Genomic DNA, 27,240 nt, shown 5'->3' with positions numbered 1-27,240 from the left:
CAGTACCTTCTACATGCAGAAAGACCTGACACAGACAATGGCAGCCCTGGCACACAATGCAAACACGCTTTCTTCAGCGCTGCTCAAAGTGTGCAGAGCGGCAGTGGAGAAAATCTCTCGTAGGAGAAGACTTCATCCACTATAAGTTCATGCTCAAAACCTATAACTCTGCCCTTCATCTGGCCAAACAATCCTACTTCACCACCCTTATCACTAGAGTTGAGCGAAACAGGTCGAAAAATTTCAAAAGTCGCCGAGTTTTGGTAAAGTCGGCTTTCATGAAACGAAACCCGACCCTAGGGTGAGGTCGGCCACGAGCTCGGCGACTTTAGCGCCAAAGTCGCGTTTCAAAAGTTTGTTTTCCGCCCTTTTTCAGCCAATCAGGATCCACGGACACTGTGGGCAACGTGATGACATAGGCAGGGGTCACCACCATCTTTGAGAAGGGCATGCAAGTGATTGGCTTGCTTTGGGGGGCGTCACAGGGGGTATAAAAGGGCGTGCACGCCGACCGCCATGTTACTCATGCTGATCTCAGAATAGGGAGAGCTGCTGCTGATGATTCTGTAGGGAGAGCGTTAGGCAGGGAAGAAGACACCAAAAACTGCTTCTGCTGCTAGCGATTTTGCCTGTACAACACACCAGTCACTGTGTGTGCAGTGCAAGTGGAGGCTATATTTTGCTGGATCAGCTGTGTTGGTTGTTAGGCTGCCTTATAAGGCTTCCTGATAGCTGCATTGCTGTTTTCCCACTGCTCTGCAAACTGCTTTTTTAAAAGCAATCCAAATTTTTTTTTTTGTCCTGGTGAGGTACTGAGCGTGCATTTTTTCACACCATACAGCGGTGTACGCTCCTCACACAGTACCGTGTAACGGCTGTTATCACGGCCACAGTGAAGCTATCTGTGTGTGACTGTAAGGATAAGTCGAGGACCTGTTCCGTTCTTACAGACCTCCTCCTTCTAGTTTTGTCTGGTTTTCAAACAGTTAAGTATATTTGCTGTTTGATCACATTCAAAACTATAGAGAGACAGCGTGTGTCAGTCAGTATACTTAAAAAACACGGAGCTTGACAATTTTACGGACAAAGGACAGCGGTGTACGTGCACGCTCCTCTCTCAGTACCGTGTAACGGCTGTTATCACAGCCACAGTGAAGCTATCTGTGTGTGACTCTGTAAGGATAAGTCAAGGACATGTTCCGTTCTTACAGACCTCCACCTTCTAGTTTTGTCTGGTTTTCAAACAGTTAAGTATATTTGCTGTTTGATCACATTCAAAACTATAGAGAGACGGCGTGTGTCAGTCAGTATACTTAAAAAACACGGAGCTTGACAATTTTATGGACACCGGACAGCGGTGTATGTGCACGCTCCTCTCTCAGTACCGTGTAACGGCTCTTATCACGGCCACAGTGAAGCTATCTGTGTGTGACTCTGTAAGGATAAGTCGAGGACTTGTTCTGTTCTTACAGACCTACACTCTAGGGAGATTCCTATTCGGCCCAATTCTATATACACCTAGTAGTTTGTCATACACTAGCAAATTTCTGCCTGTGACAAAGCGGTGTGATATTCACTGGGCCTCACACAATCCAACAGTGTCCACAAGGGTGTTCAGAAATTCTACATCTCCCCTGTCCTATAGTGACATTTTTCACACCTACGACATTGAGACTGTGACATAGCGGTGTGATATTCACTGGGCCTCACACAATCCAACAGTGTCCACAAGTGTGTTCAGAAATTCTACATCTCCCCTGTCCTATAGTGACATTTTTCACACCTGCGACATTGAGACTGTGACATAGCGGTGTGATATTCACTGGGCCTCACACAATCCAACAATGTCCACAAGTGTGTTCAGAAATTCTACATCTCCCCTGTCCTATAGTGACATTTTTCACACCTACGACATTGAGCCTGTGACATAGCGGTGTGATATTCACAGGGCCTCACACAATCCAACAGTGTCCACAAGTGTGTTCAGAAATTCTACATCTCCCCTGTCCTATAGTGACATTTTTCACACCTACGACATTGAGCCTGTGACATAGCGGTGTGATATTCACTGGGCCTCACACAATCCAACAGTGTGTTCAGAAATTCTACATCTCCCCTGTCCTATAGTGACATTTTTCACACCTGCAACATTGAGACTGTGACATAGCGGTGTGAAATTCACTGGGCCTCACACAATCCAACAGTGTCCACACGTGTGTTCAGAAATTCTACATCACCTCTGTCCTATAGTGACATTTTTCACACCTACGACATTGAGCCTGTGACATAGCGGTGTGATATTCACTGGGCCTCACACAATCCAACAGTGTCCACAAGTGTGTTCAGAAATTCTACATCTCCCCTGTCCTATAGTGACATTTTTCACACCTACGACATTGAGCCTGTGACATAGCGGTGTGATATTCACTGGGCCTCACACAATCCAACAGTGTTCAGAAATTCTACATCTCCCCTGTCCTATAGTGACATTTTTCACACCAGCAACATTGAGACTGTGACATAGCGGTGTGATATTCACTGGGCCTCACACAATCCAACAGTGTCCACAAGTGTGTTCAGAAATTCTACATCTCCCCTGTCCTATAGTGACAATTTTCACACCTACGACATTGAGCCTGTGACATAGCGGTGTGATATTCACTGGGCCTCACACAATCCAACAGTGTCCACAAGTGTGTTCAAAAATTCTACATCTCCCCTGTTCTATAGTGACATTTTTCACACCTGCGACATTGAGACTGTGACATAGCGGTGTGATATTCACTGGGCCTCACACAATCCAACAGTTTCCACAAGTGTGTTCAGAAATTCTACATCTCCCCTGTCCTATGTACACCTTGTACCTTGTTTTACATTAATACAGTGGGGAAAAAAAGTATTTAGTCAGTCAGCAATAGTGCAAGTTCCACCACCTAAAAAGATGAGAGGCATCTGTAATTTACATCATAGGTAGACCTCAACTATGGGAGACAAACTGAGAAAAAAAAATCCAGAAAATCACATTGTCTGTTTTTTTTTCATTTTATTTGCATATTATGGTGGAAAATAAGTATTTGGTCAGAAACAAAATTTCATCTCAATACTTTGTGATATATCCTTTGTTGGCAATGACAGAGGTCAAACGTTTTCTGTAAGTCTTCACAAGGTTGCCACACACTGTTGTTGGTATGTTGGCCCATTCCTCCATGCAGATCTCCTCTAGAGCAGTGATGTTTTTGGCTTTTCGCTTGGCAACACGGACTTTCAACTCCCTCCAAAGGTTTTCTATAGGGTTGAGATCTGGAGACTGGCTAGGCCACTCCAGGACCTTGAAATGCTTCTTACAAAGCCACTCCTTCGTTGCCCTGGCGGTGTGCTTTGGATCATTGTCATGTTGAAAGACCCAGCCACGTTTCATCTTCAATGCCCTTGCTGATGGAAGGAGGTTTGCACTCAAAATCTCACGATACATGGCCCCATTCATTCTTTCATGTACCCGGATCAGTCGTCCTGGCCCCTTTGCAGAGAAAAAGCCCCAAAGCATGATGTTTCCACCACCATGCTTTACAGTAGGTATGGTGTTTGATGGATGCAACTCAGTATTCTTTTTCCTCCAAACACGACAAGTTGTGTTTCTACCAAACAGTTCCAGTTTGGTTTCATCAGACCATAGGACATTCTCCCAAAACTCCTCTGGATCATCCAAATGCTCTCTAGCAAACTTCAGACGGGCCCGGACATGTACAGGCTTAAGCAGTGGGACACGTCTGGCACTGCAGGATCTGAGTCCATGGTGGCATAGTGTGTTACTTATGGTAGGCCTTGTTACATTGGTCCCAGCTCTCTGCAGTTCATTCACTAGGTCCCCCCGCGTGGTTCTGGGATTTTTGCTCACCGTTCTTGTGATCATTCTGACCCCACGGGGTGGGATTTTGCGTGGAGCACCAGATCGAGGGAGATTATCAGTGGTCTTGTATGTCTTCCATTTTCTAATTATTGCTCCCACAGTTGATTTCTTCACTCCAAGCTGGTTGGCTATTGCAGATTCAGTCTTCCCAGCCTGGTGCAGGGCTACAATTTTGTTTCTGGTGTCCTTTGACAGCTCTTTGGTCTTCACCATAGTGGAGTTTGGAGTCAGACTGTTTGAGGGTGTTCACAGGTGTCTTTTTATACTGATAACAAGTTTAAACAGGTGCCATTACTACAGGTAATGAGTGGAGGAAAGAGGAGACTCTTAAAGAAGAAGTTACAGGTCTGTGAGAGCCAGAAATCTTGGTTGCTTGTTTCTGACCAAATACTTATTTTCCACCATAATATGCAAATAAAATGAAAAAAAAACAGACAATGTGATTTTCTGGATTTTTTTTTCTCAGTTTGTCTCCCATAGTTGAGGTCTACCTATGATGTAAATTACAGACGCCTCTCATCTTTTTAAGTGGTGGAACTTGCACTATTGCTGACTGACTAAATACTTTTTTTCCCCACTGTATATAGTTTGTGGAATTTTGTGTACATTTTTACCAAAAATGAGGAAGGCTGGTGGAAGAGGCCGTGGAATTGGGCGGGGGTTGCCAGCTGGTAATGATGGTGTTGGTGGTGGATCTGATGGTAGCGGCAAAAGCAAAATAGGACCGAATGCAGGAGGTGTTGAGCCTGCGTCATCGTCTGGCTACACAAGGCCTCGAAGGCTTAGTTTTCTAGGAGTTGGCAAACCGCTTTTAAAGCCAGAGCTTCAGGAAAAAGTTTTGGCTTACATTGCTGACTCAGCCTCCAGCTCTATCGCCTCCTCTTCTGAAGTTGTAAAAAATAAAAGCACTGAGTCATCATTGGAGGCTCATGTTCATGAACCACACCTTTCCTTGTGTCCTTCACCCCAACCAAGATTGAAGGATGATGCAGGCCATACTAATGATTACTCCATGGAGCTGTTTTCACATACCATGCCTGGGTTATCAAGTGAAATGGTGAATTACCCAGGCCAAGATGAATCTGACATGGAGTGCACTGATGCACAGCAACTGATAGATGATTCTGCTGGTACATTCACTCAGAGCACTACATTGATCTCGCAGTGTAATGAGCCAGATTCTGACCCTGATGAGACTCAGGTGCCCCTTCCCGCATACTATACCACCATACACGGTGACACAGAGGAAGGTGCACATGACATAGAAGAGGAGGTGATGGATGACCCAGTTGTTGACCCAGATTGGCATCCATTGGGGGAAGAGGGTGCTGCTTCCAATAGCTCGGATGAGGAGGAGGAGCATCCACAGCAGACATCGACATCGCAACAGCTGTTATCTGGCAGGCCCGGAGCACTCCAAAGACAGGTTCCAAAAATCAAAAGAGTTGCTGGACAGCTTGTCCAGATGGTCAAAATAGCACAGCGTGCTAGGCCGCAAAATGTCTTCCAAAGTAGGAAGAGTGCAGTGTGGCACTTTTTTGAACAAAATCCTCATGATCAGGCCAAGGTTATCTGTAAGAAGTGCGCAAAGACCTTTAGCCGAGGAAAAATCTGAAAAATTTGAATACCAGTTGCATGCTTAGACATTTAACCAGCATGCACTTGCAAGCGTGGACACAACACCAAACCTCAAGTACCACATGTGCAACTGATTACAAAGAAGGTAGTCAGCAACGCTACATTGTTTCTCCCCCTGTAAGCCCACCGGTTAGCACAGCAGCAAATGTTGAGGTGTCGTTGCAAGGCCAAAGCAGTCAGGGAATCCCACTGTTATATCAACGAAACACTGAATCTAGGCCATCAGAAAGAACACCAACTCCATCACCATCATCAACCCTCTCTCAATCCGCCCTGTCCACCGCTAGTTCCACCATATGCAGCTCTCAAGTCCAGCTCACCCTCCCAGAGACTATGAGTAGGTCAAGAAAGTACTCAGAAAGTTGTGGGAAACAGGGTGTGTTGCAGTCCACGCTGCCGAGATTCACAAATCACCTGGGATACAAGATGTTGTAGCAGTGTACTCCTTTATTTCCTCCTACGCGTTTCGGTGCCCTTCCTGGCACCTTCCTCAGGGATATTACATCAGTCATAGGAGCAGGGAATTTATAGCCCCTTACATTAGCAATTATGGGTGTGTTCTGTTTACATGTGATGTCATAATGGTCATCACTAGGGGAGGGGCCAGTTAACAGAATTCGTTATCTATTTGCTTGAATGCCCGTGCGGATTGCAATATATAGGGAGGACCATCAGACCGCTTCACGAAAGGCTAAACAAACACCGTTCAAATATAAAGAATGGTTATAGAGCCCATGGTGTGTCACTCCATTATGACACTCATCACAACAGAGATATAAGAGCAATCAAACTAATCCCAATTGATCACATAGCAGACAATGTACCAAATAGGTTCGAACACCTAAAAAAACGTGAGAAATATTGGATGTTTAAGCTGGACACATTAAAACCAAAAGGCTTGAATATAATTTCTGAATTCCCACACCACGCTCACTTCCTGACATTTATCTAAGTGGGTGACACAATCACAGGTAATAGATGCTATTAGTATAAACACATACACACCAGATCACTCCCAATCCCTTTCTAAAATCTGTTATTTTTAAATTTGTTTCACTCACAGTTTTGTATTTACTTTTTATCTTTATTTTTTCCACTGGTATATAGCAATCACAACTCACTAGTATTTGTTAGAATAATGCTTTATATGCTTTATTGCTTGTGCTATATTGTTTGTGCCTGTATGGAGACTTGTCATCTTCCTGGGTATTAGAACCTAGGTTTGCTGTACCAACGGACACACGATCTATGGGTGATACCACCACAACCAATATATAAAATAGTGACCATAAACACATGGAAGATGAGAAACACAGTTTTTAAGCTATTTTTAATAGTTTTAATACAATTTTTTAGATATTTTTTTATTGACAATAAATAATTAAAATAAAATAAAAATAAAAACTTTTAAGAAGCAGTTGATCTTAGGAATAATCTGGTTTATATTTTATGAAGTTTTTTTTTAATAGCAGCACCACTCTTTGCTCCCCTCCTAAAACAAAAATAAAGAAGATTGTTTGTCAACATAATAATAATATTTTTGACATATTTCTTTGATAATTTTTTTTTAATAATTTTTTATAACAATTCTTTTATAACAACCATAGGACCATATATTTAACAGGATAGTGTCATGAAAAAGCAGTTTATAGAACCTTTGATCCAACAGCACTGATACCAGTGAGACGGTGGCGCTCAACGTTAGTCACAAGAGAAAACACTGAAACCAGCAAATACATGGGGTCTACTACCGTGACAGTGGGTTTATAAAACATTTTTTCTGCAGTGATAGTCTGGATATTTTAGCAACGTTTCTGCTGCATTTTTCATGGAAATTTTTACATCATTCTGTTTGTAAGATTTTTATGTACATTTTAGCAAATGTTTTGAACCATTTTCTTGTTTTATCATGCTATTTATGAGAAATTCCGCCAAAAATGCTGGCCCCTCCCCCAGTGATGACCATTATGACATCACATGTAAACAGAACACACCCATAATTGCTAATGTAAGGGGCTATAAATTCCCTGCTCCTATGACTGATGTAATATCCCTGAGGAAGGTGCCAGGAAGGGCGCCGAAATGCGTAGGAGGAAATAAAGGAGTACACTGCTACAACATCTTGTATCCCAGGTGATTTGTGAATCTTGGCAGCGCGGACTGCAACACACCCTGTGTCCCACACCTTTCTGAAGGTTTTTCCACGTGTGAGTGGTTGGTGGAGGTCCTGCAGCAGCTGATTCTGTGATATGCTCTCAAGCCAGTTGTGGGTTACACAACTGGAATAGGTGAGTGGAACTGTGTTATACCGCTCATACTTCAAGTGTCACTAGTGATAGGGCACTATTGCGCCTCTTGTTCCCCCCACCATTTTTTGCATTGAAGAAAGTACTCAGTCTCTCATCCGCGTACACTGGGTTTGAACACCCACATTGCCAAACTAATCTCGCTAGAGATGATGCCCTATCGGTTGGTGGAAAGCGAAGCTTTCCGCAAACTCATGGTCTATGCACTACCACGCTATGACCTACCCAGTCGCCACTTCTTCTCTCGCAAAGCCATCCCAGCCCTCCACCATCATGTGAAAGACCGCATTGTCCATGCACTCAAGCAGTCAGTGAGTGGAAAGGTGCACCTCACAACAGATGCATGGTCCAGTCGGCATGGCCAGGGCCGTTACCTGTCCATCACTGCGCACTGGGTTAATGTGGTGGATGCAGGGTCCACAGGGGACAGCGGTGGTGGGACAGTGCTGCCTAGCCCACGGTATAGGAAACAGTTGGCCGTAGGCGTTCGACCCTCCTCCTCCTCCTCTTCCAGAAGCGAAAGCTCGTCCACAGAGCGCAGTCGTACGAGCACTCCATTTGCAGCTGCCACTGTTGCACACGAGGTGTCCCCTTATCGAGCAGCTAGTGGAAAGCGTCAGCAGGCTGTGTTGCAGATGATGTGTTTGGGCGACAGACACACCGTGGAGGTGCTGGCCGAGTACTTTCAGCGACAAACTGAGTCATGGCTGGGCAGTATACATATTGAGGCAGGCAAGGTAGTTAGTGATAACAGCCGTAATTTTGTGGCAGTCATAGCCCTTTCAAAACTCAGCCACATACCTTGCTTGGCTCACACCTTGAACCTGGTGGTGCAGTGCTTCCTCAACAATTATCCGGAGTTAACAGCCCTGCTCCATAAGGTGCGAAGACTGTGCGCGCACATCCGCCGGTCGCCTGTACACTCCATTCGTATGCAGAAGGTGGAGGAAGAAGAGGAGGAGGAGGATGATGATGGGGATGATTACTTAGGGGAGGAGGATGCATCTCGTGGGGCAAGTGAAAATGTTGGCGTGGCAAGGTCTGGTACAGGGGTTGTGCGTGACTGGAGGGATGTGGATTTGCCAGAAAGTGCTCCTCCAACCAGCACTCGCAGTGCATCATTGACACCGGGAACATTGGCCCACATGTCAGATTATGCCTTGCAGATCCTAAAAAGGGACCCCCACATTGCCAAAATGATGAACGATGATGACTACTGGTTGGCCAGCATCCTGGATCCACGCTATAAAGGCAAATTACAAAACATCATGCTACACGAGAACCTTGACCTAATATTGGCTTATAAACAAGCAACTCTGGTAAACCGGTTGGTTGAGGCATTCCCAGCACACAGCAGCGGTGATGGTTCTCACACGAGCCGTACGGGCCGGGGGCAGCTTGGCAGAGGTGTTCGTGGTGCACACAGCAGAAGTGGAATTGGAGACAGGGGTTTCATGACAATGTTGTGGACTGATTTTTCAAGTACCGCTCACACAACTGGTAATACTGCATCGATGGAAAGTGACAGGAGACAGCAGTTGTCAACTATGGTTACAAACTACTTTTCCTCCCATATCGATGTTCTCCCGCACAGGTCATTCCCCTTTGACTATTGGGCCGCTAAACTGGACACCTGGCCTGAATTGGCACAATATGCCTCACAGGAGCTCGCTTGCCCAGCTGCAAGTGTGCTATCGGAAAGAGTCTTCAGTGCAGCTGGATCAATCCTGACAGAAAAAAGGACCTGTCTGTCAACCCAAAATGTGGATGATCTAACCTTCATTAAAATGAACCATGCATGGGTTCCCAAGGATTTTGTCCCACCTTCCCTTGATGACACATAGGTTGTCAGAAAAATGGCTTGCTTTGGTGGTCCTCCTATTCCGCGAACTTGACCTATTTCGCCTTTTGCAGCAGCTGAATGTCCCACATCAACATATGCCACTTTGTAAACCGCCCTAACTGGGCTGCCCCCCCCATGGCCGGGGTCACCACCTAGGGCACAAAACCGTGCGAGTGCCGTTGCCCTGGACAGGTGGGTAGGCCGACTCTTGGGCGCGGGCACTGGCACAGGGTCCCTCATCGTGCAATCAAGTGTCTCTGACGGTGGTGGTGCACACCCGCCATCAGACACACCGCCGTACTATGAGGGGCCCACCCAGTGCCAGTACCGATGCCCACGAGTGTGCCCCCCTTGCTTGGGCAGGGCCCCAGCATTTGCAATGTTTACCTCTCCCTTCTCCTCCGCTGTGTAGTCTGGGCTGTCAAATCCTTCACTGGGAGTGCCACTACAAATTGATTGAACTGAAAGATGATGGTTAAGATGTAGCTATGCCCTGTCCTGCTGGCTAGGCTCTAGCTCCAGATGATCAATGGCTTCCATTTCTTATGGACGTCGACTCACAATGACATGCAGTGGTGGTTTATCATCAGCTTTCACAGTTTTCCTACTCACAAACGTGTGACATTCCGGCACACATTTTAAAATGTGCTCTCTCATGCCAATCAAATAGAATCGCCTACGGCCTCTGGCTTCTGTCTTTTGCACTCCAAAGTTACGTGACAGATCATGATAGCCAGTGAGCACCATGTTTACATCGCTCCCTGTGATAAAAATTGGATTGAGATGAGTAACAGTGATGGAATCAACGGAAGTGCGATACAGCAAGACTTTATTCACAAAAAAATGTTTTCACTGTCTCAACACACAAATTAATTGAGGGTCAGCATCGCCTATGAGAATTGTGACGGAAGTTTTTCCCGTGAATAGTAATTCCTAGATTTCTGCAATCACTAGCCTTTATGTCACTAATTGTATGCATCTCATTTCCTATTGCGGAGAGGCTGGACTGTATTACTGAGACAGAAATATATATGAAGATTTAAAAATAACACCAAAAGTATATAGTTGTGTACGCCTCAAATGCATTTCCTTTTTTCCACTTTTCAGATTGCTGTGTAATCCATACTGAGAACATGGAGATTTTACATGTTTAAACTATGCTATATATACCTGCTATCCAGTGATAAAGTACCCTTTCTCAACTTTGTACAATTTGGTCAAATCCATACTGGGCCTGAGAACATCTGAGTCTGCCTCCTGATCTATAGACATATATTTTTAATGTGTAAACTAGGCTACATATATACGTGTTATCCGGTGAAACTGTGCCCTTTATCAACTTTCTACAATGTTGTTGAATCCATACTGGGCCTGAGAACGGCTGCCGAGCTGTTAACCCTCCGTCAGGCGCAATATAGATTCTCCTCAGTTCATGCGCAATGTGCCTGACAAGCACAGGTCAGAAAACCACCTATAGTAGCTACATATTTCAATTTCAGGACTATAGAAGTAGTCAGTGACCTTCATAGGAATGTATTAAAAGAGATTACACCAAATCAGATGCAAAAAAAAACATTTATTAACCATAAACTTATTAAAACTAAAAGTACCACTTTTCGGTAGTACCGCCAAATAGGCTCCAGTTATCTTTACTTAACTATTGCTTAAATATAAAATTATGGAAAAAAACTTAAAGGATATTGCACTTAGATGTTACTTAATTATTTTCTACTCATCTTCAGTGGTTTCAATTGCAGCAGAAGCAGCACAGGTACACTTAGAAAAGCAAGGCTGGCAGACGAAAGTTGCATGGGAAAGGCAGATTGATTCTTTACATATTTTGCAGTCATATTTAGAAAGCCTTCTGAAACCAGATACAAATGAGCAGGTAGTACAACTGCGTCTTTTAGAAGGTGGTAGAGTCGGTGTTTGTTCTGGAACGTCCTTGGGACGTCCTTTGTATTTTTATCTTTGCCCAAATAATAAGCTAGATCTGTGTCTGTTTCCTCTGTATCAGTGTCATCACCATCCTGCTCTGTTCCAGAATCAGTGTTACATTCTGCTACCTCATCTTCAGATGAAATGTCACTAGATTCCTCTAAATCCTCAGTTACTGCTGGTTCTTCCTCATCATCTTCTAACAAAAAAATCTTCATTTCTTCTAAATGAAGGGGTTTAGATGAATCATACTGTTTTCTGGCCATTGCAGCAGAAAATCTGAAGCAAGAGAGAAAGAGTATGTGTTAGGGCGCAATGTGCCTTAGAAGCCACCCTCCTTTTGTCTAAGAAAACAGTACTTATGTACACTAACTTAGCATTAATCCTTCATAAAACAAGCTAAATACACAATCGTGATGAATAAAAAAAGAAAATACTAACCTTTCAATTTGTGTTGAAATCAGGCGCAATGTGCCTGAGAAGCCAAAGTGTTGATATCTGCTCACTAGAAGGTCTGCTGAGTCACTGTGATATCAGGTTTCACAGAGCCTGTAGAGTCAGGAGATAACTAGGAGGGGTGGGGTTTTCTGATAAGTGGGCAAGGAGAGAGAAGTGAAACTAATTACTGTGTGCCTGTCAGATCTATTGCGCCTGACGGAGGGTTAAGCAAGCTACAGCACCTGTGGTTTGGACACGTAATTTTTTCAGGAATGACGGTTAGGCCTAACTCCGGAATTGCGGTTGACCTGAACTTACTGGGAAATCATCGTTTGTGGGGAATAATCTGAATCCCAGATCTCCATCACTAACGGAGTTCAGCAGGTTATCTGCACCTGTAAGCGACAAAAGCTGGTCCTTTCAGTGTAGCGTGCATGCAGCCCTGGACATGTACGGTAATGCTAGACCTGTTATTGCTCGATCTCACGTGCCAGAGCCTCGCTTATCCCTCTAGTAAGCTTGACTGTACTGCGGGGGCATGCCGGAGTCTCGGTTGTTAACGGAATAAAGCTGAGAAATCGCTAGCACAACTACAAACACACATACCACACCACACACCGAATCGACAAAGCTTTCAAAGTGTGCATCTTTTATTTAGGTGGCATGGTTGTGGTTTCCCGGGTGGAGTCCAATTAAGCCACAGGCTGGTGGTGCCCTTTTCGACATTCCTTTAAGGTTCAGCTTTGCAATCATACTGCCCCGGAAACCAAAAACTTTGCCTTCATGGACGCTGTTTGGAGGTTTGTGGGAATAACGCCGCCCGATCAGCAGTTGGCACATGGGTCGCCCTCCCAGGGCTGTGGGGTACTCGGTACCGGGCCGGTGTCAGTGGGATGTGTCACAGCAGCGGTGACCCGGACGGTGGCCCTGGGCGCCCATGTAAATGGCGTGGTATAATGGTAAAGAGTTTATATAGATAGTTTGATGACACCTGTGGTGTTCGGCAACATAGATGTTAGGCCGACGCTGCATGCAGATCCTCTGGGACTGATGGTGTTGTGCAGCAAAGATGGTGAAGCTCCCCACAGGTGGAGCTAGAGTCCCAGGGAAGTGTAGATGTAGTGATGGGGGAAAGGCACAGGCGGTGTAGGTGCTGGTACCCAGATATAGCGGTGCTGGAATAACTGTAGGACACCAGAGCGTGCAGTTCCAAAGCTTTACTCACAGTCTGCTGGTTAAACAGATGCCTGCCTCCGTGCTGTGTCCTCCGGGTCAGGACCTCAGCCAACCTCCGGGACCAAAATGGAAAGCTCCCTTCAAACACTCCGCCAACATGTACCTTCCTGAATGTCTCCTTTCTAGCGCTTGTGGGGGAAGCACTCACAGGACCGTGGTTCACTGAAGCACCTCCTGTCTAACAGATGTTCCTCAGACTTTACTTGTATGGCAGACAGCTGTAGCCTTTTCCTTCTGGCTCCCACATGTCGATGCTGGGGCCTCCGAGCCTTAGTTGGGTACAGAGCATTTATAGCTGCTACTTCCCCCGGTTTCTGCTACATGAACGTCAGTGTCCCTACAAACTCGGAGACCGGAATCGGGACCATGCGCTCCAGCTAGGAGTGAGCCTTAACTCTGCTCATCCTCCAGCTCCCCTTCTCACGCCCACACACTTCCCCTTCCCTGCACAGAGTGCCCTAACTTACCTCCTCCCAACCACAGAGCAGCTCCTCCGCAGTCAGGTTCAGAGGTCTCCCTGCTAGCCTGGAGTGGGAAATGTGTTGTGTGTTGGTTTCACTGCTAGAGAGATCCTTCGTTGCTCCCAAGCTTGACAACACACTCCCTAGGAGGAAGGTAATGCCACAGTGGCGACCGTACTCTTGGGGACGCCATAAGTGCACTGAGGCCCAGCCACTGCTGGATGATGCTGCTGGTACATTGACCCAGACCACTACATTCCCCTCGCACTCTACACTGCCAGAATCAGACCCAGAGGAAACTCAGGTTCCCCTTCCCGCATACTATACCACCTTACACGGTGACAAAGAGGAAGATGCAGATGAAAGTGCAGGTTCCTTGAGCAGGTGGGGGGGCATACTCATGGACGATGGCACTGGCACAGGGCACCGCATAGTATGCAGTCTGCCGGTGGGAGGGCCTAAACAGCCAAGTGCAGTGAGATGGAAGATGGGGATGACAAGGAGTTCAGAGTAGTGCAGGGATTCCCTAGCAAGGAGACTTATGTAATTGTTTTCAATGTTGGGACAGCAATTTTTGGGGAGCACTATAATCTGGTGAATGATATATGGGGCCCACCATACACTGGAGCATTCCAAAGGTGGACATCAGACACTGGAGCAGCATTTACAGGGCCCATTATACACTAGAGCAGTAGAAATGGGGCCCATTATATATGGAGCATTATTTGGGCCCATAAGACAGTGGAGCTTCATCCATTGGGACCAACATATACTGTAGCATTATGTGGAGCTCATCATATACGGTTTGAAACATTATATGGGATCAATGATTCCATATGGAGAAATATATGGGCCTCATTACTCTGTATAGCGCACTAAGCGCTGGCCATAATACTGCATGGAGTTATATACTGTCCGTTTTTGGAGGTATTGGAGAATTTAAAATGGATATCAGTCATGAGATGCAAGAAGTGAAGTATTTTTCATTGTACTATACTGCTATTTCTCTGCCGTATCGGAGCATCATGAGTTGTGGTATGTGTTAAAGGGGCGCTCTTTGGCCCTGGGCCCACGAAAACCTGGAGCCAGCCCTACCCCCCCACAACTGTAGCCAAATAATCCCCATTTTTCAGTGCGTAACTAGTATTATGAAGTAAATTAAGGTTGACAAGCTTAAGTAATAAGAATTGATGCTTTTGGCATTCAAATGGGCACTGTAGGTGTGTTTCCTGTCCTCTCACTGCCGACTTTAATTCCCCATTGACTTACATTGGGTTTCGTGCTTCGGTCGGACCCCCGACTTTTCCCTATAATCGGCCGATTTTGCTAGACCCGACTTTTGGAAAAGTCGGATTCCATGAAACGAAACTCGACCTTAAAAACCCAAAAGTCGCTCAACTCTACTCATCACCTCACTATCCAACAACCCAAAACGGCTTTTTGAAACCTTAAACTTCCTTCTGAAACCAAAAGTGCAGGCCCCCCATCACCAACCTCAGCGGTGAGGATCTGGCCACCTATTTCCTAGAAAAAATCAACCACATCCATCAGGATATCTCAGCCCAATCTCCTCAGTGCCTGGATCCCCTTCCCTGCTGCACCTCAAGCTCACTAGACTTCTTTGAGCCTGTTTCAGAAGAAGTTTCCAAGCTCCTCGCCTCTTCTCGGCCTACAACCTACAACAGTGACCCTATCCCTTCACATCTCCTGAAGTCTCTCTCACCAGTGGTCATCACTCACCTGACAAACATTTTTAACCTCTCTCTTTCTTCAGGTATATTTCCCTCCTCATTTAAACATGCCATCAAAACCCCTTTACTTAAAAAGCCATCCCTGGACCAGAACTGCACTGCTGTCTACGGACCTGTCTCTAACCTTTCCTTCATCTCTAAACTCCTGGAACGCTTGGTCCACTCCCGTCTAATCTGCTATCTCTCGGAAAACTCTCTTCTCAACCCCTTACAATCTGGTTTCCGCTCTCTACAGTCTACTGAAACTGCTCTCACTATAGTCTCTAGTGATATAATAACAGCTAAATCGAAAGGTCATTGCTCCCTGCTGATTCTCCTGCATCTCTCTGCCGCATTTGATACTGTGGATCACCATCTCCTCCTCATTATGCTCTGCTCTATAGGCCTCAAGGACACAGCCCTCTCCTGGTTCTCTTCATACCTCTCTGACCACTCCTTCACTGTATCTTTTGCCGGCTCCTCTTCCTCTCCTCGTCCCCTTACTATCGGGGTCCCGCAGGGCTCAGTCCTAGGCCCCTCCTCTTCTCTCTATACACTGCCCCTATTGGACAAATAATCAGCAGATTTGGATTCCAATATCATCTCTATGCTGATGACACCCAATTATACACTTCTTCCCCTGACATCACCTCTTCCCTAATTCAAAATACCAAGGATTATCTGTCTGCTGTCTCTAACATCATGTCCTCCCTCTATCTGAAACTAAATCTCTCCAAAACTGAACTTCTTGTGTTTCTCCCCTCTACCAAACTCACTCTACCTAACATTGACATAACCCTGGAGGGTTCAACCATAACTCCCAAGCAGCATGCCCGCTGTCTTGGGGTCATATTCGACACCGAACTTTCCTTTACTCCCTATATCCGATCACTCACTCGCTCTTGTCACCTGCATCTTAAAAACATCTCCAGAATCCGACCTTTTCTCACCTTTGAAACTGCTAAGACTCTTACTGTCGCTCTTATTCATTCTCGTCTGGACTACTGCAACTCTCTTCTGATCTGTCTCCCTCTTACCAAACTTTCTCCTCTCCAATCCATCTTGAAAGCAGCAGCCAGGGTCATATTTCTGTCCAGCCACTTCACCGATGCCTCCATCTTGAGCCAGTCATTACACTGGCTACCTAGTCGCTACAGGGTCCAGTATAAACTCATCTCTCTCACCCACAAAGCTCTCCACAGTTCTGCACCACCTTATATCTCCTCTCTCATCTCTGTCTATCACCCTACACGTGCCCTCCATTCTGCAAATGACCTAAGACTAACATCCCCCGTAATCCGAACCTCGCACCTCCGTCTCCAAGACTTCTCTCATGCTGCATCAGCTCTCTGGAATGCACTTCCCCAGACGATCAGACTGATACCTAGCCCCGACCTATTCAAGCGTGCTTTGAAAACCCATCTCTTTAAACAAGCCTACCACATCAACTACTCAGTAAACTAACTTTGCCCTGTTCCCTCCTCCCAAATATTATTCTGAATCTGCACCCTAATATTCATCTTTCTCCACACCCTCCATGCACACGATAACTGCACTTGATACTTGACTATTGCACTTAAGCACACGGGCTGATGACCGGATCACAAGAGGAGTCACAAGACATGCTCAGGTGAAGGGGAAGAGTTATTATTCACACATGTGTTTTAATTTGCATTACCTGTATTCTGAGCATAGGACCTGTTGAAGCGTATTGAACGCGAAACGGCTGTTGTCCGTCTTCCAGCACATTGCTCCCGTGTCTATGCCGATGCCTTGTATATGTGAAATAAAGTGATTTTATTCACATGAACGGTGAGTGCCATCCTGTTTTTTCTTTCTCCACAACAAAATGTTCTGTTTTTTCAATATGGGATTGAGCACCCGTTCCAAGTGGGATTAAGGTGTTTTTTATTAATGTGAAAAATATATGTGCAGACATTCAGGGTATTTTTCCACATAATGATGCCGGATATCTATTTTCTCAATTTATGGACAAATTTATGATTAAGATAGCCAAGATGATTGCCTATAAAATGATGCATTCGAAGCAGAAGTGAATAGTGAAATATGGAGCCTGAAAGTCAAAAGCTCAAAACATTTTTACCCATTTGCTCGTCAGTATATGATGGTTTTTGGTCCCTCCCCAATGTCCCTGGAAGAAGTGGTCACTGGCAGTGCATTTAGACAGAAGTCTTAGAGATAAAAGCAAACTTGAGGGTGTTTCAGTGACTTCTTCCTCTCATTCTATGGAGGCAGGTGACCTTATGCAAATTGAGGCCTGCATAAAGTCTAAGGAAGTAGTTGAACTTGTATCAACTGCTCATCTCTGTCTATACTATAGTGGAATGGGTCATGTAATGATGCAGTGTAACGTAAGTAATCATTAATATGTAAGGACACTGGTTTTAAAGGTTTGAAGTTATCTCTCATGCATACTACTTTTTTTATACAAGTGAATTTGCTTACCAAATTGGGAGTTATAATTATCTCTGCTTTTGTTGATTCAAGTTCCACCTTGGATCTCGTTGACAGCGATTTTACTATAGAGTGTGAGCACACAGCTTCAACTTTTGGTCATCTTATTCAAGTGTTTGCAATTGATAATTCTCCCATTACCCAAAGTCTTGTTACATCTAAGGTTGAGAATGTGTACATAAAAGTGGAAGTGTTACACACAGAATCTATTTCATTCATGGTGTTTCCTTGCTTACCAAAGTTGTGTTGATATGCCCTGTTTGATGAAGCCCAATCCTACTGTCAATTGCGAGAGTCACGGGTAGTGATGAGAAAGCATTAAAATTTTTGGGTGCTCATTACTAGTGATGAGTGAATACATTCTACACCATGGGTCCTCAAACTACGGCCCACGGGCCACATGCGGCCCGCCAAGGACTTTTATCCGGCCCCCCGCCAGGCCGACAATGAACTCATGAACTGCACTGCAGTTCAATGCCGGCGGGCCCTGTAATCGCGGGCGGGACGAGGCGCCGAGGAAAGGCGTTACGCAGCCCTCCGTATGCAGCAGCACACAATGCACACAGACGGCATGATTGTCATCACGCCGCCTGCGCGGCCTGATGACATCACGCCGCCTGTGTGCCTGTGCAGGAAGAAGACTGAGATGAGCGGACGCCTCTTCAGAGCAGCGGGGGACATAGGTGAGTACTTTTTTTTTTTTTTTTTTTTTTTTTTACGCCGGGTCCTATTGGGGTCATTTACCTGCCTAATGGGGACATTAAACCTGCCAATTGGGGACCTGTGCTGCCTAATGGGGACATTTACCTGCCTATTGGGGACCTGTGCCGCCTAATGGGGACATTTACCTGCCTAATGGGGACCTGTGCTGCCTAATGGGGACATTTACCTGCCTATTGGGGACATTTACCTGCCTATTGGGGACATTTACCTGCCTATTGGGGACATTTACCTGCCTATTGGGGACATTTACCTGCCTAATGGGGACATTTACCTGCCTAATGGGGACATTAAACCTGCCAATTGGGGACCTGTGCTGCCTAATGGGGACATTTACCTGCCTATTGGGGACCTGTGCCGCCTAATGGGGACATTTACCTGCCTAATGGGGACCTGTGCTGCCTAATGGGGACATTTACCTGCCAATTGGGGACCTGTGCTGCCTAATGGGGACATTTACCTGCCTATTGGGGACCTGTGCCGCCTAATGGGGACATTTACCTGCCTAATGGGGACCTGTGCTGCCTAATGGGGACATTTACCTGCCTATTGGGGACCTGTGCTGCCTAATGGGGACATTTACCTGCCTATTGGGGACATTTACCTGCCTATTGGGGACATTTACCTGCCTAATGGGGACATTTACCTGCCTAATGGAGACCTGTGCTGCCTATTGGGGACATTTACCTGCCTAATGGGGACCTTTGCTGCCTAATGGGGACCTTTGCTGCCTATTGGGGACATTTACCTGCCTATTGGGGACATTTACCTGCCTAATGGGGACATTTACCTGCCTAATGGAGACCTGTGCTGCCTATTGGGGACATTTACCTGCCTAATGGGGACCTGTGCTGCCTAATGGGGACCTTTGCTGCCTATTGGGGACATTTACCTGCCTTTTGGGGACCTGTGCTGCCTATTGGGGACATTTACCTGCCTATTGGGGACCTGTGCTGCCTATTGGGGACATTTACCTGCCTAATGGGGACCTGTGCTGCCTAATGAGGACCTGTGCTGCCTATTGGGGACATTTACCTGCCTAATGGGGACCTGTGCTGCCTATTGGGGACATTTACCTGCCTATTGGGGATATTTATCTGCCTAATGGGGACATCTACCTGCCTAATGGGGACCTGTGCTGCCTAATGGGGACCTGTGCTGCCTAATGGGGACCTGTGCTGCCTAATGGGGACCTGTGCTGCCTAATGAGGACCTGTGCTGCCTATTGGGGACATTTACCTGCCTAATGGGGACCTGTGCTGCCTATTGGGGACATTTACCTGCCTATTGGGGATATTTATCTGCCTAATGGGGACATCTACCTGCCTATTGGGGACTTGTGCTGCCTAATGGGGACCTGTGCTGCCTAATGGGGACCTGTGTTGCCTATTGTGTGCACAGGAATTTATTCATAATTTTTTTTAAACTATATTCCGGCCCTCCAACGGTCCGAGGGACCGTAATCTGGCCCCCTGTTTAAAAAGTTTGAGGACCCCTGTTCTACACTGTTCATTACTCGGACAAATAGTATGCTATTTGGGCTATTCTTTACTCATCGAGTAATTTGGTATTCACCACCGTATATTCGAGTGACCCGCCTAGCATTTTTGGTGCTTTATTTGCAGCCAATGAACATGTTGGGCTGGCTTGCCAATCACAGTAATGCCGGCACCATCTTTGGTGTGGCATTACTGTGATTGGCTGGCCTTACAACTTCATAAGGGATATTTAATGGCTGCCGGTGCCATCTTTCGCACATTGCAGCCGACTGCAAGATTACGGGTAAATAGTGAGGGTTTCATCCACAACCATAATATACAAATCAGCTCTTTGTAGAGGCAAATAATATTAGGTAGTACAAGCAAAAAAGTTTTTTGAAGCTACATAATATTCCTGTGTAGCAGCCTATTAAAAATTATTTTTTACAGCTAAATAATATTCCTCTGTGCCAGCATGTAGTAACATTCATTTTAAAAGCTAATTGCTAAATAATATTTCTTGTCTATTGCTTAAATAGCTAATATTTATCTAACAGTTGTGCGAGTGGCACAAAACCTGCTGAGCTACGGAAGCGTCATTATTTACCAGTAATTTCCCTAAATATGCTGTTGACATGTCTCATAAAGGTGATGTAAAGAATTCAAAAGAATTTCTGTTGGTAAAATAAATAGCGTGTTTTTATCTAGCAGTTGTGCAAATGGTGCAATCCGTACCACGATAAGCAAACATCACAATTTAGCAGTGGCAATAATTTTCATTAGTCTGCTGTTGAAGTCTGTCAGCAAGGCGATATTAAAAAAAATTCTATTGGCTTAATAAATAGCGTATCTTTATCAAGCATTTGTGCGACTGGAGCAATCTGGGCAGAGATAAACAAATGTCACAATTTAGAATGGCAATAATTTTCATTAGTCTGCTGTTGCAGTGTGCCAGCAAGGCAATCTAAAAATAAAAAATTTTCTATTGGTTTAATAAATAGCGTATTTTTATCTAGCAGTTCTGAAACTGGCACAAAGCCTGCTGAGATACGCAAAGTTGAATTTTCACCTCTAATTTTCATGAGTCTGCTGTTGCCGTGCGTAATAAAACTGATATTTTAAAAAAAAATTGACACACATTGCTAGATACAGTGAATTTGTACATAACACCTCTGTGAGGGAACTTGTGAAAAATAAAGCCAGGAATTTTTTTTTCATAAGCATAACTCATTCAATATGAGAAAGGATGATGTTAAGGGACGTGGTTGTGATGGTGCCCGCCAAAACCGTGTTACAAATCAGGTGACTGGATATCGTTCTAGCGTCCTGTCAAAATCTGGTCAGCGCACTATACCACTGAAGAACCCAGACAAGTGCAAGGATGTTGTGGGTTGGATGGCATGCAAAAGCTCCAGTGTGTTGACAAGCAGCATCACAAAGTCTTCCACATGGTCTAGTCTCAGTAGCCAAGAGGCTGGGCCTCTGAATCCTCAACCTGGTCCTCCTTCCTCCCACCATCAAGTGTCCGAGGAGACAAAAGACCCCAACGTTGGCCACTCTGAGGAACTGTTTATGTTCCCTTGTAATTTTTCAGTCCTCTCAATGTGCATCATTAAAGAGGGTCATGAGGAGGTGGAGTGCAGGGATGCCCAAACATTTGCGCATCCACGGCCAGGAGAAAGCCATGCTGGGGAAGGTCAATTAATGTGTGAAGAGGTGGAGGATAATCATTATGCACAGTTGCCATCAGGTCAGCCTAAAATTGCAACTCAGAAGGAGAATCAGATTGATGAATGGGTCATACATGGTACCCCAATATACCCCCAGCCTTGGAGATGTAATAGAGACAATGGGCTGTTCCTGCACATTTGGTGGTCATGTGATAAGATTAGACTGTTTTGGGATGATGGTCTGAAAATTATTACCAAGTTGTGCAAACTTTTGAAACCCCCACGGCCGAGCTTCGTCTTTCTGAACTGGTCTAGCGACATCTCACAGGCCAAGTACAAACCACTACTCCTATTTTTATTAGCAGCGGTCAAACCAATTATTGTCACAAAATGGCGCTCTCAGAATAGACCAAACGTTGTTGATTGGCTCCAAAGAGTCAACCAGCTTTATTATGTAGATGTCAGGTTTGGGGTAACATGGGAGCCATGGGTACTGTGCAGGGAATCAGATGAATATTTAAAGGTAGTAGGTCAGCCATCCCACACAGTGACTGAATGATGGTCGGGCATCCACCCTGAAACCTAACAAGCTTTCATCAGAGGTTAATGCTTGTTACATAGATCTCATGAAGCTGTAAGGCGCTAACTGCCGATACCACTATCCTCTTTTACATGGAAGATTCCCCTTACCCCACCTTTCTTCTGGTGTTTCTTTCCCTATTTTCTCTATATATCTCTATGTGTCAATGTTATAATTTAAGATCTATAGGTGTGTACACACTGGATTAGACTCCTTCATTATAAAGCAGTAGGAAAATGATGACGAACTGTTGTTGAATGAGACATGTTAACTTCTACTGTTATTAATCTTACCATGTACTATGTGACGACCTAATGAAGGAACTTCTGACAACATTATATTGGAAAAAAACGTACATAACTTTACATTATTGTTTATTTGTATTATATAAACCAATAAAAAGATGTTTAAAAAGAAAAAGATTGATGAATGGGAAGGCAACATGGTAGATGATGAGGAAACTGAGCCATCCTGGCACGATGGTACGCCTAGCAAGCACAGCAGTGCAAAAAGGGTTGGATCCAAAGCAAGGCAAGAAGAGGTAGTGGTTTGACTAGAAGTAGAACTTGGTCAACTGTTAAACAGAGCCCCCTACTCGGCTAGATAACAGGCCAAGTGTGCGCTGTTCCCCTGTGTGGCAGTTTTTTTCTGAAGTTCCTTCAGACAAAACAACTGCAATTTGCAGCATCTGCCATACCAATCTAAGAAGATGCATTAACACTGCCAACCTGAGCACCACCAGCATGCAAAACCACATGGCAACCAATGACCCCAGTAGGTGGGGGGAACGCCTGGGTAGAAAATCTGTGTCTGAGGGTGAAATCACTACCCCTTCCTCTTTGTTACAGCCTTCCCAATCTGCTCTCCAGGAAGCAAGCACTGATGCCTCCTGCCCACTACCTGCAGTTGCACAGGCAGAACAGTCAGCAACCACATCCAGTTCCGTCCCAGCGCAGTGTTCAGTTGTCCCTGCCCCAGACGTTTCACATGAAGCAGAAATATCCACCCACCGGTCAAAATACTAAACATCCACGTTACCAGATTGCTAGCCCTGGAAATGTTGCCATTTTGGCATTTGGGAACTGAGTTTTTCCATCCGTGACTTCTTGGCAGTGGCAGCCCCACAGTACTTGATTCCCAGCCGCCTCTATTTTTCATGGTGTGCCATTTCCCCTGTCTCTCCCCTCTTCAAATCCCTCCACTGGCTCCCAATTCACCAACGCATCCAGTTCAAACTACTAACGCTGACCTACAAAGCCATCCACAACGTATCCCCTCCCTATATCTCTGAACTAATCTCTGTATATCTTCCCTCACGTAATCTTCGATCCTCCTACTCTCCTCCACACTTATTCGGTCCTCACACAACCGCCTCCAAGATTTTTCCTGAATATCCCCTATCCTCTGGAATTCCATGCCTCAACATGTCCGATTATCCACCACCCTCGGATCCTTCAAAGGGAACCTGAAAACACATCTTTTCAGGAAAGCTTATGTCACGCCCCTGAGGCTCAGTCGCCACAGAGGTACTGCAACTTCTCCTAAGGTGTAGTGCCCCACCAACTAGGTAAGTTGGGAGCTCCTTTCCACACTCCAACACCTGCACCCACACACAGGAAAGTTCAGCAAAGGACCAGATTGCGGCTCCATGCTTAGAGGGTAGCAGAGCACCTTTCATGGGTCCTTGCTTCGTAACACGAGATGTGCTGGGAGGTGGATGGAGTTAGATATAAAAGAGTGGGAAAGTTTAGAATTAGGGTTCAGATCAGTCGGGAGAGGAGGCTGAGAGCAGGCAGCAGGAGGTCAGCCTGAGGGGAGCTCAAGGCAGAGGAAGGTAGTCAGTCAGGAGAGGCTGAGGACTGGTCTTAGTGGAATGAGCTCTGGTATGAATGGGTCACCGAGGAGAAAAAACAAAACAAGCTATGTCACAGAGAGCCAGAGAGGTTGGTAACTATGCAGATTGCAGATCCCTGAACTTACCACACAACTAGCAGTAGCCGTGGAGCGTGCCTACGATGTTCCTAGACGCCTCGTCACGGCCGGAGGACTAAATAAGCCTAAAGCAAGAAAAGGGAAAACTAACTGCCCCAGAGCAGACCCCAAAGGAATAGATAGCCCCCACACATGTACTGACGGTGAAACAAGATGAAGGCACAAACACAGGCAGGAAAATAGGCTGAGAAAACGATGGGGCCCAAACTAACTAGACAGAAAAGGAAAGACACTGTCTGCAACCTGCAAAAAACCCTACAATAATCATGTCCAACACTTCTGATAGCAAAATTAACCCTGAAGTCACTAGACTTCTCCCACTATATCAGCACTCTGAAATATTCTGAGACCGAGCAAAAAGAGACCGAACTAGTAAGGGACAAAAAGCCAATTGGCAGAATACTGGTAAATAAGAGTGGAAATTCAGCAAATTCCCCAGCAGGGGCTGGCTGACCACACAAAAAACTGAATAGACCAACAAAATCAAGTGTGAACATTAACAGAAAAACTTAGTTTTAGATGACTGGAACAGAGCTGAAAACCAAGAGCTGACAAGCCAGAAGGAATCACCAGCAACTGAAGAGGGCGTCGGCTGTCTTAACTCCAATCTGAGAATCCTGAGGTCCAATTGTCATCCTCATTCTCAGGTGGCAGATCTCCACCGATCAAATCAGCCTCACTACCTCCTGTTACCACAAGAGGGAGTCTGGAAGGGGAACTCACAACTGGTGAACCAGAGAATGAACTCACAACAGTACCCCCCACTTGAGGAGGGGTCACCGAACCCTCATCCACACCACCAGGCCGATCAGGATGGGCCCGGTGAAAAGCACAAACCAATCTATTGGCATGAATATCGGAGGCAGAGACCCAAGAATTATCCTCCTGACCATAACCCTTCCATTTGACCAAATACTGGAGTCTCCGTCTAACCAAACGAGAATCCAATATTTTCTCTACCCCATATTCCACATTGCCTTCGACCAACACATGGTCAGGAGGTGCTGCCAAAGAAACCACTGGCTCAACAAACCCCTTCAGCAGAGATTTGTGAAATACGTTATGGATCATGAACGTAACTGGAAGAGCCAATCGAAATGAAACAGGATAAAGAATTTGCAAAATCTTAAAAGGACCAATAAATCTTGGCTTAAATTTAGGAGATGCAACCTTCATAGGAATATTCTTAGACGACAACCAAACCATATCACCCACTTTAAACCGGGGACCAATGGTCCTATGCCTGTTGGAAAATCGCTGGGCCTTTTCCTGAGAGAGTGACAACTTATCCACCACTTGGTCCCTTATCTGCTGCATTCTCTTAACCACAGTGTCCACACCTGGGCAGGATGAAGATTCCACTTGCCCTGAAGAGAATCGAGGATGAAACCCAAAATTATAGAAAAAGGGTGACATCAAAGTGGCAGAACTAGCTCTATTGTTCAGTGCGAATTCGGCCAAGGGCAAAAATGAGACCCAATCATCCTGATCAGCAGATATAAAACATCTCAAATAAGACTCCAAGGTCTGGTTTGTTCTCTCAGTCTGTCCATTGGTCTGGGGATGAAACGCGGGGGAGGATAACTGAATTCCCAGATCGGAACAAAAGGCTTTCCAGAATCTGGAAACAAACTGGACTCCTCTGTCCGACATAATGTTCTCAGGAATCCCATGTAACCGAACCACCTGTTGTAAAAACAAGGGCACCAACTCAGTGGAAGACGGCAAGTGGGACAAGAGTGGGAGTGGTACAAGATCGACCATCTTCGAAAATCTATCACAAATCACCCAGATAACAGTCATTCTCTGAGAGACAGGAAGATCAGAAATAAAATCCATTGAGATATGGGTCCATGGCCTCTTGGGCACTGGCAAGGGCATCAGCAACCCACTAGAATGAGAACAGGGTTTAGACCGAGAACAAGTCCCACAGAACTGTACAAAATTCCTAACGTCACGAGATAAGGCAGGCCACTAAAAGGACCGACTCACCAAATCTCTGGTACCAAAAATACCTGGATGTCCAGCCAATGCGGAGCAATGAATTTCAGACATCACTCTTTCTCCACTGGTCAGGAACATACAATTTTCCCATAGGGCAACGTTCAGGTTTATCCTCCTGAAATTCCTCCAGGGCGCGTCTCAAATCGGGCGAAATGGCAGAAAGAACTACCCCCTCACCTAGGATGGTAGTAGGCTCGGTCACACTAAGAGAATTGACAAAGAAACTCCTAGAAAGGGCATCTGTCTTAACATTCTTAGTGCCCGGAAGAAAAGAGACCACAAAATTAAAACGAGTGAAAAACAAGGCCCATCTAGCCTGTCTAGGATTCAAGCGTTTGTCCGACTCCAGATAAATCAAATTCTTGTGATCGGTGAGGACCACAACTTGATGTCTAGCTCCCTCCAACCAATGTCTCCACTCCTCAAATGCCCACTTCATGGCCAACAATTCCCGATTCCCCACGTCATAGTTGCGTTCAGATGGGGAGAACTTTCGAGAAAAGAAGGCACAGGGATTCATCTTAGAAGTCACAGGGTCTTTTTGGGACAAAACAGCTCCTGCACCAATCTCAGAAGCATCTACCTCCACCTGAAATGGAGGTGAGACATCAGGTTGCCGTAAAACTGGAGCTGAAGTAAATCTCTGCTTAAGGCTGGTTTCACACTTGCGTTTTTTTGTGCTGGATTTTAGCGCTAAAAAACGCATGCTTTTTTTCCCCTATATTTTGCATGGGATGCGCTTATGTGCGCATACACATACGTTTGTATGCGTTTTTCCGCGCATGCGTTTTTTTGCGGTATGCGCTCGGGTGCACAAAATGCAT

The 27,240-nt window shown here is 45.5% G+C and overlaps 1 long non-coding RNA gene across 2 annotated transcripts in view; it reads left to right on the top strand.

Annotated features, from left to right (window-relative positions):
• The first annotated feature begins 7,567 nt into the window (after nt 1-7,567).
• LOC141088130 (uncharacterized) overlaps nt 7,568-27,240 on the top strand; it is a 95,365-nt gene continuing 75,692 nt past the window's right edge. Inside the window, exon 1 of one of the 2 annotated variants that reach the window (XR_012231841.1) lies at nt 7,568-7,678. This is a non-coding gene — a long non-coding RNA (uncharacterized lncRNA). Of the gene's footprint in view, nt 7,834-27,240 lie in introns of both variants that reach the window. The other variant, XR_012231842.1, reaches the window with a different exon arrangement.

The sequence above is a fragment of the Dendrobates tinctorius genome, unplaced genomic scaffold (assembly GCF_039654945.1).
Source record: "Dendrobates tinctorius isolate UK_male_01 unplaced genomic scaffold, ASM3965494v1 ptg000037l, whole genome shotgun sequence".
In the NCBI taxonomy this organism is placed as follows: domain Eukaryota; kingdom Metazoa; phylum Chordata; class Amphibia; order Anura; family Dendrobatidae; genus Dendrobates; species Dendrobates tinctorius.
Note: the sequence above shows the minus strand (reverse complement) of the source record. Positions and strands in the feature narration are given on the sequence as shown.